The sequence below is a fragment of the Tyto alba genome, unplaced genomic scaffold, assembly GCF_018691265.1.
Source record: "Tyto alba isolate M040663 unplaced genomic scaffold, T.alba_DEE_v4.0 Super-Scaffold_23, whole genome shotgun sequence".
NCBI lineage: Eukaryota > Metazoa > Chordata > Aves > Strigiformes > Tytonidae > Tyto > Tyto alba.
In genome coordinates this window covers 17605758-17617979 of record NW_024881297.1, presented here as the reverse complement: position 1 = coordinate 17617979, position 12222 = coordinate 17605758, and positions in this window count along the sequence as shown.

Below are 12222 nucleotides of genomic sequence, written 5' to 3'. Positions count from 1 at the left end.
GTGAGAAAGAGAGAGAGCTTTCTATCAAATGCCTATTCTTCTTGTGGATCATGCAGAGACACTAATTTCATCAACTTGCAGCTGAAACTCCACTGGCACTGTGATAATAAAACATTGCGCCTTTGTGCACCTTCAAGTAGGTGATTCAATAAAGAGAGAAATTTACACATTCTTTGTAAATTATATGAAACTGTTCGACTATAAAGAATCAGCATTCTTTAGCCATAGACATAATCTCTTCTCTTTAGCATGAAGCTTGGAACATTTCTAAATTTTCTTATCCCAGTTCCTTGTCCTCTAACGTACCACCCAGGCAGGCTTTTGGGTAGACCTTGTGTGTGTTTGGGTCACAGAAAAAGAAAATGAGTCCCTCTGCTTTTCATGTTATTTAGAGTTTGGGACTGCAGTACATGCCATTAATTTTGACATTCCAGGACGTACAACTATTGTCCTCCTTTGAATTTTTCTTATTACTAGCCAGGGCAACTGGTATTTGGACTTCTTCATAGACTTTTAAAAAGAATAATCACAGGTTTGTTCCTATTCCCATTTAAGCTAACAAAACTCTTTCCATGACTTCAGTAGAGGCCCTGGTCCTCGAGGAGGACTTTCACAACATTCAGCTTCAGCTTTTGATGTTCCATATGGTTCAATTCAGAAATTGAGTCACTTGGGAGGAACAATTTTTCAGATTTTTCTCTGCACACCAAAATTCACGTTACAATAACTGTAGACGCCAGTTTAAAATAGATATAATTTTACCAAGCATTCCTCTTTTTCTTTTCCATTTTTTCCATAGTACCTGCTGTTTGTTGTGACCTTGGCAAGTTCACATGTGACTTGCTGTTATTTCAAGAGGATGTGGTCACTGTAAGAGCAAACTAGCAATAATGTGGTCTCTGTCTCTGAGCACCGGTTAATTTACACAGATTTGCCTATCAAAAATACAGGAGCTGAGGGTGGCTTTTATCTCCTTACAGTCTCACTATATTCTGGCTAAAAATATTATCTGAAACTGGACTCCTTCCAGAACATAAATGTTTAAGTTTGACTGGACCACCTTCTGTGCACATCACCTACCCACAAGATGTAGCCAGCTAGTGGAAAGCTCTTCTATTTAACCACTAGAACGTACTGTCACTATATCTTTGATCTAGAGTGATCACGCACATCATCTTCTTGTGACCCACACCTCCACTCAAAAGGAATAGGCTCGTATTATATTTTTAAAGAAGTGTGAATGGGGATTTACACTGTCTGAAGAAATCGCTTTCACATGAAAGTTGTTTGTGCAATCATTTCCACTTCAGTGCAGGAATAGGATGATGTTTTCCTACGATGCCAAGGAAGATAGTATGGCTGCTTCAGCAAGGGTAAAACAGCTTTCACCGGAGAAGCTGACATGTTAATTCTTTTGCAAAAACCTTCAGAACTTTCCGAAAAGGGACTCAGTATTTGGTGAAGAATTAATGACTTTTTGGAAAATGTGCTTTGCTTCATAAGAAGTTACTCAGAATGTGGTTCAAAATGTGTTTTTCTAACTAAAGAGAAACGTGTGGTGCATATGAAAAAATACAGAAACCCATGAAAGATATCTTTGTTAAATGTCAGTGATATGTGTCTGTTATTTTTCTGTCTTGCAAGCTAATAAACTTAAGACCAGTTGCTTTACAGACAGAGTAGTTATTAGCTCTCAGAAGAAAATAATGTACCACAGGGAATTTACAGTATAAGAAAAATGCTCTTAAATATTTGGGGCCATCTGAGCCACCCAGGGTAAGTGTTTTCTGGCAGTAGAGGTGTTATTGTTGCCATAGCCCTGCCACATGATGTTATTCTCATAAGTAAAATGTAGTTTTCCTATTAAAGAGCTCTGCTTAAGCCCAGCAGCAAGTAGCCATGATTTCCTTCTCATACCTGGGATGGAAGAGATGGTTTTGAGGATGGTGCAGCAATGGTAAAGGAAAAGAGCAAAATTGCAATCTGTCTTTTAAATAAATCAGGTGGACTGTAATAGAAAGACATTTCATTTCTGACCACGTTTACAGAAAATAGAATAGTTGAAGGACTGTATTATTGATTAGAGTGACCATAAAAGGGAAATGTGTTGCTTCTGACTTTCAGAAAGAAGACATCCAATCACAAAAATAAGACACTACAAAAACAAATTTATGAGGAGATATCTAACCCTAATAGTTTCATTTTCATGGAAGCTCCTTTTTGTTATTAGATGTCTACTGTTTTTTCTTAATTGTAACTTAAATCTAGTTATTGAAGATCCAGACTGGCAATAAAAACAGCTACCACTGAAAGGCCAACAGCCAGACTATGTGGTGATTGTCAGGATTATCAGCCACCTTCCAGACAGAAAACTAAACATGAAATTGTGTTTTCAAACCCCCAAACAAGGTCTGGCTGTACACATTCTTGGCCTTAAACTCTGCTTTTAATAATGTAAATATAAAGTGATTCTGCATTAAAATTTGACAAAGTTGCTTCATCCCTTATTCCAGGGCATCCATATTGATGTTGAAGTTTTATTAGTTTAAGTAGATTAGACCTGCAATGTTATTTTTAGTCATGTACTTATTCACGAGCAAAGCTCTTTTTAGATACAAGCCAGGTGCAGACCAGCTGCTTTGTGTATCTGCAAAAGTGGCCCCAAACTGAACCAAAAAATTGCAGATACCTATCTTTGAATAGTAGCACTTTCCGTGTCATACAATTCCTCCGTGTTATTCTTGTGCTACATTTTTCCATACCTATATAACTGACAGGCTCCCCAGCTAAGGTCAAAGCCGTATGATGTGACCTGCCCAACCGTGTTTGACAGTCTCCAGTGGGCGCCCAGTGGGGCCAGGCCAGGGTGGTGGCGGGTGCACCCCACTCCTTCCCAGCTCCAGGGACCATCGCGGGGCCGCGCTTCTGCCAGTGCCGTCACGGGCAGTGCAGAGGGCTGAGCGCTGGGTGGGGGCAAGTGAGCCCCCTGCCCGTCCCCTGCTTACTGCCACCCTCACACCCAGACACTATGTGTTGACAGAGCCACACTATAGCGGCACGGAGGGAAAACCAGCAAATCACACCAAATAAAACAAGCTGTTTGTGACAAGGACTGTAACTCCCAGTGGAGGTCAGTGTCTCCTTGACCATAAAAAAAATATAATGATTAATATTAACACATAAATTTGTGTGTGCAGAAAGGAAGAGATGCCTTAAGAAGAGCTACAATACTTAGCAATAACCTAAGCTTCATTTCACATATCTCACAGTAATTTGCAAGTGGTAGCTTCTGAATAAAGGCCGGAAGCAATATTTGATTGGAAAAATATTCTGCAGCCAGAAATCAAGAACTGAAAGGAGCCTACAGCACTTGAGACTAAGGGCTGAAAGTTTCATCTGATAGAAAAATTAATGTCTGTTGATCTGGGGAAAACATAATGTGAAACATGTTTGCTGAGTGAGAAAAATGTTGATTGGGCAATATCGAAAGCAGCTGTGGTGTGACAGTGGAAAAACAATTAAGTAAATGTGACATGGCAGCAAAATAATCCATGTGAATTGGGGTCTGTGACGTTACTAGAGGGAACAAAGATGTAAAAGTTGTTCACTAAGCTGTAAGTGTGACGACAGCAATGGTGACCTGTCAAGGGAGGAGTGGAATATGCGTATTACTCAGTGTTTCTGCATATCTTACCTTTATAATTATGGTACATCTCAGATTTCTGGTTGGTCAGATGCATCCCATGCTATGGTAAAGATAGGTTGTCAACACATGTTGCCTTGCTCACCTGGCAGTTACCTAATATTCTCCATTCCCTGGACTTCTCTCTGTGTTTCTTGATACCAGTCTTGGAAAAGCAAAAAACCAAACCACATAACATAAAAAACTGATTTGTAATGTGTCCTCACAGACAAGTGTTAGACTGACTGTGCTGTGACTTTCAACTCAATAATAAAATATATATACATTTTTACTATCAATAGCAAAGGATCTTCTATAGCTGTTAATCTTTTCCTTTGAATGAATCTGCAATGTCTGTAATGAGAAGAGGTTAATTTCTTTTTGGGCTATTACTACAAGATAAATCATTATTCTTTGTATAAATATCAAATATGACATATTGCACCACAGGCTGGATAGGTGAGATATACTGGTTATCAAAGTTTTGTAAAGTGGCATGGGATGAGAAACTGCTTTATGTACTTGAAAATACTGGAAAGCTGAAAACCCAAACACAGAAACAGAGCAAGTTTTATGCCTTTTTAATTTTTTTTTTTTTTTGAGTTTCTTCTTGAACAAAGAAACTACTATTCAAGCAATCACTTAAAATGTTTTGTCAATGAGTCACTGTCAAGAGACCAGATGAAAAGACTTTATCATAAAGAGATGATGTGACCAAGCAATGCAAGTTTATGTTCCAGATTATTATGTAGTAATTTCAATTTAATGCTAGGCTTCTTGTTTTCAAGGTATACTTGCAAAAGTTCAATCAAACATGGGATTTTTATGCTCCAGAAGGTGTCAACAGTTCTGGTTCCTAAAACTTTCTATATTTCCATGGAACAGGAGCAACTTTCATTCAAGCTTCCCCAACACTCTCCCACCTTTTCCTTAAGGGACCACTTCAGGTTGAATGCATGGTTTAGTCTCCATGACCCGCTCACTTGTTGGTGCCACTGTGACTGCCAACAAGTGACTGAAATTAGCTTTAACTGCAAGGAGAACACTAGAAGTAGTTAGACAGACACCAATAATTCATCCTTCGCTTAATGCATATTTCTGCTACTGTTAATCTACTTGAATCAGTGACCTACAGCTAACAGATCCAATAGGCTTTCTACTGAACTCTGATCAAGCTATTACTAATGCAGCTGGGCAAAAAAAGTACAAAAACCACTTTGAATTTGAATATGTTTTTTTAATGACCTCCTCTATTCCTAATGCCTACAGACCACTTGTTTCCAGGTCAGGCTAATGTCTAAAGCAATCATCCCAAGCAGCAATGGGTTATCTTTGGTGCCTACAATCCATTCCACTTGGTGTGCTTTCTTTTTTTTTTTTTCAACAGCAGCTGGGAAACAAATTGCTGGTGGAAACACATGGACAGAGTGAGCTTTAGCATCGCCAGGACTGCATTAGACCATGTGGTTAACTTGAACTGCATGTGTTTGGATTCCTTGTCTTAATTCTGAACCCACAACATAAGGGGAGCATATTTCCCTACTCCCACATCATTAATTGCAATCACTGTTATCCAAATAATCTGGTTCATAGATAAAAATTGTTTTTAAAAAACTTGATAGAGGTACAATAGATCAGCTAACAATAGACCAGCTGATCGTTTAGGAAAACAATAGAAAAATAGTGACATATTAATAAACCACTCCTGGCTTGTCAAATATTTGGACTACGAAGTATAACAAATCCAAAATCCATCCGCTAAATTCTACTGACACCAAAATCTATAGGAATTCTGATTCTTGTGTAGGGTGATGGGTCAGTTCACTGAGTTCAGCCAAGCGCTAAGGCCCGAAATTTGGCTTCAGAAATTCTGACATGCCTCCACCTCCAAGCTGTCACAAAGTCTTACCAAGTGCTGTAAATAGTGCAAGCGAAAGCCTCCAAATGAGGAAACGATGCAAGAAGAAGCTGCAATAGGTTTTAGCAATAAAAAAGTTGTTACCTTCTGCCTTACACAGATTTCCTACGTGACAAACATATGAATTAAACAGTTGCAATATTCAGCACATTTTTATCCAGATAAATATTGAAAACATATTTAATGCAATATTGAAAGGATTACAGAATTCAGAAAAGGGAAAGTCTGACTAATGCTGCAGCTGTGCAGCATTCCACTAAATCCAATCCATTGCCAGCATTTATTAGCCACTCAGCCTTTGACAATAAACAATCTTCAGCTCATGATCATATATCCAGACAGATAGATATATGGTATTGCTTACATAGACGCATTAACACTGTCCTGCCTATGTGCCATGAATGTTCTCAACCATGGGCTTTAATTCAGTAAGGCTGTTACAAAAGGTATAGTTCAATTTTGATTTTATTGTCTTTAATGACTATAGACAATTACAGTATGGTATGTTTTGTTGTACAGTTACTTTTGTTTTCTGGAAGGATTACTGTGGCCTGAAGTTCGTGAAGACTGTTTATTGCTGGCATTAAAATAAAGACTTCAGCCATTTTAAAAAAACAAATTTTAGAAATTTTAGGTTGGAAAATATATTTTTCCCCACAATAATTTTTATAAATATATATATATAAAGTTATTATAGTAATTGCAATAGGGAGCAGGTTTTCATCCATTGTAGATTTGTGCTTTGAAAAAGAAAATACCCTTGGAAATGACTGGTTTTATATTTCTTCAGAGAAAAAAGTACAATATTAGGAATATCAAAGATATTCGTGATACTGTCTTATTAAATCAGATGAAGAAAAAACTTAGGGATCTTTTCCAATCATTTTGTGGAATAAGTAACACAAGTTTTATGAAGTCTCTTCTGTTTAAACATGCACTCCACGTTGCATTCAGATCACCAGATACACAGATGATGGACTCAGCCACCTCTCTTATCTTTGGTCACCACCACATTATAAACTTCGGTTAAGAGCCTTATTTAGATTTGGTGTCTGGTTCAGAAGAGGAGGCAAAGAAAGATTTGTCATTAACTAAACAAAACTGCTCCATATGAAAGTGTTTTGGTTTCTTGAAATACCTGTTTTGCCAAGGGTTCGTAACATGCAAGCCAAAACACTTGCTTGGACATATAACATTAAAACTGGAATAATACCAGCCAAGATGAATCTCAGATGAGCTGTTCTGAGAATGGTCTAAACAAGAAAACAAAAATGCTTTGTAAAGAAAAAGACAGGGAAATGCTACAATGTTTCTGATAATACAAAGCAGAAAATCACACAGGAGAGCCTCTCATTTGAAAATATTTGTTCAATACACAAGATAAAATAATTATTTGGCCCCTTTTCTCTTCTATTTCTTTTAGTAAATGAAGAATTAAATGTCACCAGTATTATCCAGTTATATTCTTGTCAAGGGTCAGCATATCAGGGAAAATCTCAAATAATACTGAGAAAGAGATTATTGTCAGCTGGAGAGTGTTTTATTGTAGTACCTTGCTAAAATACTTTTATAGACACAATCCAAGAACAAGTGGAAAAAGCAGCAGAATCCTTGTAATATATGGAAGGATTAGGGTAAGAATAATATATCTACCTTCATTTTTAATCCAGCACTGAATGTTCCAACATTAAATACAATGGGGAAGTATTTTAAAAGTGTATTTTTTATTAACATCAAATTTTCCCTTCAGTGCAATCACCTCGGGGGCATCCAGACTTCTAAAAATGATGATTCTCAAAGTAGCCTTGGGAGGTGAGGGGTCAAGCCATCAACAGTGGGACCAAGTGCTCAAGTGGGGACCCAGCTAACACCAACTCTGTCCTGAGCCCACCACATAGGTGTCCAAGCCAACAGACTTGTAGATTGTGAAGTGCTGCAGTTCATAGTGCATTTTATAGCAAATATTTTGAGGCAAAGCAAACAGGATGATATTGCACCTTAAAATAGCACACCATACCTTATGGAAGGAATAGACAAGCAGCTCAAACAGGTATAACTCACAAGCAGGACAGGCACGTCTAGCTAATACTTTCAACGGTCATTCAAAATTGCCTGTACTTGTTAGTCATTATGTTTCAAAACATCCCTCATGGGAAGTCTGAGCTCAGAACTGGATACACCTGGCATGAGATAATTAAGCACGGTTGTGGTTACACTGTTCTCAGACATTTTTGGTAAAGCAAGCACTGTTAAGGTACCACTTCAATCTGAACCTGTTCAGTGGCACAAAGTTGTCAGGTGGTCAACCAAAAATGCTCAACCTTATAGTGTCAGAACAAATCGTAACATTGATAGCGCTTGCATCATCTTTCATTAAGGACTGAAAAATGCAGTAAATTTTAAAAAAAGAGGACTTTATCTTTGGAAGTCCCAACACAGTTAAGAATTCACATTTACTAGAATTTCACTATTTCAAATAAAATTACAGCCTGAAGAAGCAGGATATCACCCCTGAGTTCACATTGAGTTCAACTTGAAAAGCGCAACTGTACAGTATGTGCTGTTGGATATAACAAAATAAAGAAAATGACTACAGCTAAACTGAGATTATCAAACCTGACAGAGTTGCTGGAATCAATGATCTTCAGTTGAAAGCCTACCATGGCAGTCTTATCCAGAGGACATTTATTACTGTATATGGAGCACTACCCCAAGGGACTACACAAAATTCAGTAAATACATTTTTCATTTAGGAGTGCAGTGATAACCTGGATAGTCAGCTAAAATCTTTTAACAACAACAAAAAAAAATCATTCATTTCTTTGGCCTTTTGTTAAATCTTTTTGATGCTCACAGAGGTTTAGGAGAAGCTGTGTTCAGGGATCAGGATCTCAGATGCAGCTGCCTGCAGGTGATAGTCATATAAAAGATAAAAGGGCCATAATACCATGTGGCATCCAAGCAATCAAAGAGAACATTGGCAAAGAAAAATAAGAAAAAAAAAAAAGCCTGAAATACACAATTCAAGTTGTATGTTTCCTTTAAAATGAGATACAGAACAAATCCTACTTCTTTACCATTACAAATTACTGTTCTTTTTAAATAAGATGTGAAATGATAACAATTAAGGTCATATATAAAGGTCAAAGCAAAAAAGCAACAGTTTCTAGGTTATCCTTTCCAGAATAAAGGATAATATTTGCAATTAAGATTTTCAGTAGTATCTGACTAAAAGGTCACATCCTAAATAAATGCTATGATTCTTCAAACATTCAACAATAATGGGTTCTTTCCAGTCTTGAAATCAAGCCAAATATTTATGTATATAGTATGGCTTTATCACAACCATTCTAGAAAATCAATTTTTTGCATTAGGCCTTTCTTAATGAAATGCTGTAGATTCTCTGCTTAATCTTCTAAATTATTTGGTTATGAGCAGAGCTCATTGTAGTTTTTCAAGATCAAAATTACATTAAATTAAAACTCAGATTCTCAGGATAATCAATTGTTGAATGAAGAAACTGAAGATAAGGTTGAACAGGACTGTTGTAAGGAGTTGATATTTTGTCATATACTTTTCAGTGATTGTTTCAACTCTCTTTCACATCTGCAGGATATTACACTTTGGTAATCCCATGATGAGAAATCATTTAGGGACTCATGGCTGACTGCATTTCTGCGTAATATCAGGCAAAGTTTGTACAGAATTTATCCCTCATTCCTCCCACCTCAGTTTAGGGACCTACATTGGAAGACAAGACACTCCAACACCTCTTTATGGTGGTTCAGGCAACTTTTATTTCAAGGCCTGTTAGAGACTCCTGCATCTTTCCACTTAATGGACTCCCAGCTGTTACATCACAGGTGAATCCTCTGGCTAAAATCAGGTGGAACGAAACAAGCCACAGGGCAGACTTTGCACTGGACTTCAAAAGAAGTCTTGCATTTATTTCAGAAGTAGCTTAATATTAAGATTCTATCTCTTTCTTATTTCTTCCTCTTAATTTAGAATATGATAATTCTTCTCTAGCTAGCAGAAGTAATTATTGGGATAACTTCTTTAGCGATTTAAAACCATATATTTCAGGAAGCAAGTAGGTAGAAAGGAATACGTTAGGCATCTTATCAGTTGGCATTTTCAATGAAATTCAGTTCATTGGGAAAAATGTCCTGTTTGAAGTTTGAGCACTTCACAGAATTTGGAGCAGATTTGAAGATCAAAAGCAAGACACAAATAACAATGAATCTGTATGAATTTCTTATTTCATTAAACACACTTTGCCCTGCTACAGTGCTTTATGTATATTCTGCATACAGAAGTCCTCCTAGATTGGACGGGAAAAAAAACAAAAACCAAAAGGCCCAGACACATAAGTCTGATTCCTGACATAGTCAGAGGAATATTAACTATATATGTCTGCATTTGGTGATACAAGAAAAACTTAAAGAACATTCCTTTCTGCATGCTTCTGCATGTCTCCTTATAGCTCTTATGGAAGCTAGAAATACTGAGTCAAATAAAACAGTGGTATGTGCACATTTTTGAGCCTACAAAATGGATGTCAATTTGAAGGACTTTGTAATTTTTCTGATTTATCTATTAATTTCCTTATTAAATAAAATCTAAGGTGGCCTCACACTTTCATAGCCAAAAGTACATTTAATTAGAAAAAGCTTCCTAAAATTCCTCTTTGCTTGCAATGATGTAGACTGTTGAAGTGATTCTACCTGTTCTTTATCAGCTACCACAGTTGACATCTTCCCCTCACATTTGTATTTAACTGGCATTTCTGTGGCAGACATAAGTAATCATCTGCTTGGGAAACTAGCATTAAGTATTATTTAATGTTATTCATTTAATATGCCCTTTATATGACTTAGTAACAGGCACTAAGAAGGAAAATTAGCATTTCAGAAAACCAGCTGGCTTCCCATGAACCACTTACAGATACCAGTGAGGGTGCCCAAGGTATTTTGACGCTTTATCCAGCAGCACACTAACCCCAGTCAGAAGCCCTGGGGAAGCCTGACTTGAGAATATATGTTAACTGTGAGCAGACAAATGGAGAGGGAGCTACATTCGCAAGTCTGAAGACATATCACTTCTTAAACCTAGAAATACTGCTCCTCTCTATTCTGCTGCTTTGGGCAATATGTTCATAGGTTAACTAGGTAAGTCTCCAGCAAGCACTCATCTCAACACAATATGCAACTCTGAATTAAATCATGTCTGTGGCATTCATTCTTCAGGAAAAAAATAACTACTTCATCTGCGAAGTACTGAACCATGATGAAGAGTTGATTCAAATACAAGGGAATTCTGGCAAGTTAAACACTGTGGCAGACATTTTCAAAGTCTCACAAGGACCACAGATGACCCCTTCCCATTATCATTAATTGGCTATAATGCATCCAGAGCCCATGTCAGCTTTGAAAATTTCAGAGTTAATGAGGTATATTTGTTCAAATTCCTATTTCATGTTTGGAGGGTCTATTCTGCGACAGTTGAGTAAAACCAGATTTCAAGTTCACTACAGTAGGATTAGTCTCCTTCACAAGAAGGGACTAACTGGGATTCATGTCTTCTTATTGTTTTATGTACAATCTTTATCAAAAAATGCAACCCTGGAGTACCAACACCTGATGTACTCAAAACAGAGAGATATGCTACGTTCCTCTGACCTCATCATATCCTGCAGAGAACCACTAGGTTAATCCAGGGTAAGTGAGACTCTGATGTTTAGAACAGGTCTGGTTTACAGCAGAATATTCATCTCTAAATGGGGATGGGAAGAAGTGTTCAGAAACGTTATTTATAAAGGAAGATAAGTGCTGGCTAACTTTCCTGCCTTATGCTTATATCATCTAATTACTTTGGCATGGTGTTTCGCTTTTTCATGTTCCAAGTCTGCTGTGTGCTCTAGCAATTCACATCATTCTCCTTATCTCTTACGTTTTCTTTCCCCTCCCTTTAGATACACCACTAACAATCCTAAGTAAACGGAGTTTCAGGGGTTTCTATATGCTCACTGTTACATAATTTCTGTTCCCAGTTTCCAACCAACTCTACTTACTTTTTTGGCTGCAAGACAATACACTATAATAGGCACACTTTTAATGGGATATCTCAGACCCTCACGTCAATCTCAAAGCACCCAAAAAATAGTAAAAGCTATGAAGCCAAATGGCTAGGTTCTGTAATCTGGGGAGGGGTAAGTCTACAACTATGAAATTTTTTAAACAGTGAAAACTGAGTGAGGCAAAAGGACATAAGTTACAAAACTTATCTGGCTATATTAATTGGGTTTTTATAGATCAGGGCCCTTCCTCCAGGATTGTTTTTAGTTCAGCAACCTTTAGACTTCCCAGACTGTTTAGTTTCCTAAGAGGAATGGCTTTCTTCCCTTCACCTTTGGCTGTGGGATCCTTCCTGCACCCATCACAGTCACTCCCAGCACTGCATCTTTCTTCAGCAGAGGATTCTTTCTGCCTCCATTTCAGAAACTTCTCCCAGCTGTGCATGCTCCGCTCCTCATCTTCCCTCTGTCCTGGGGGTTTTGTCAGACAATGAGCTGCAGATGAGACAAGGCAAAGAACCAACCTTTCTAGGGAACACAGCACA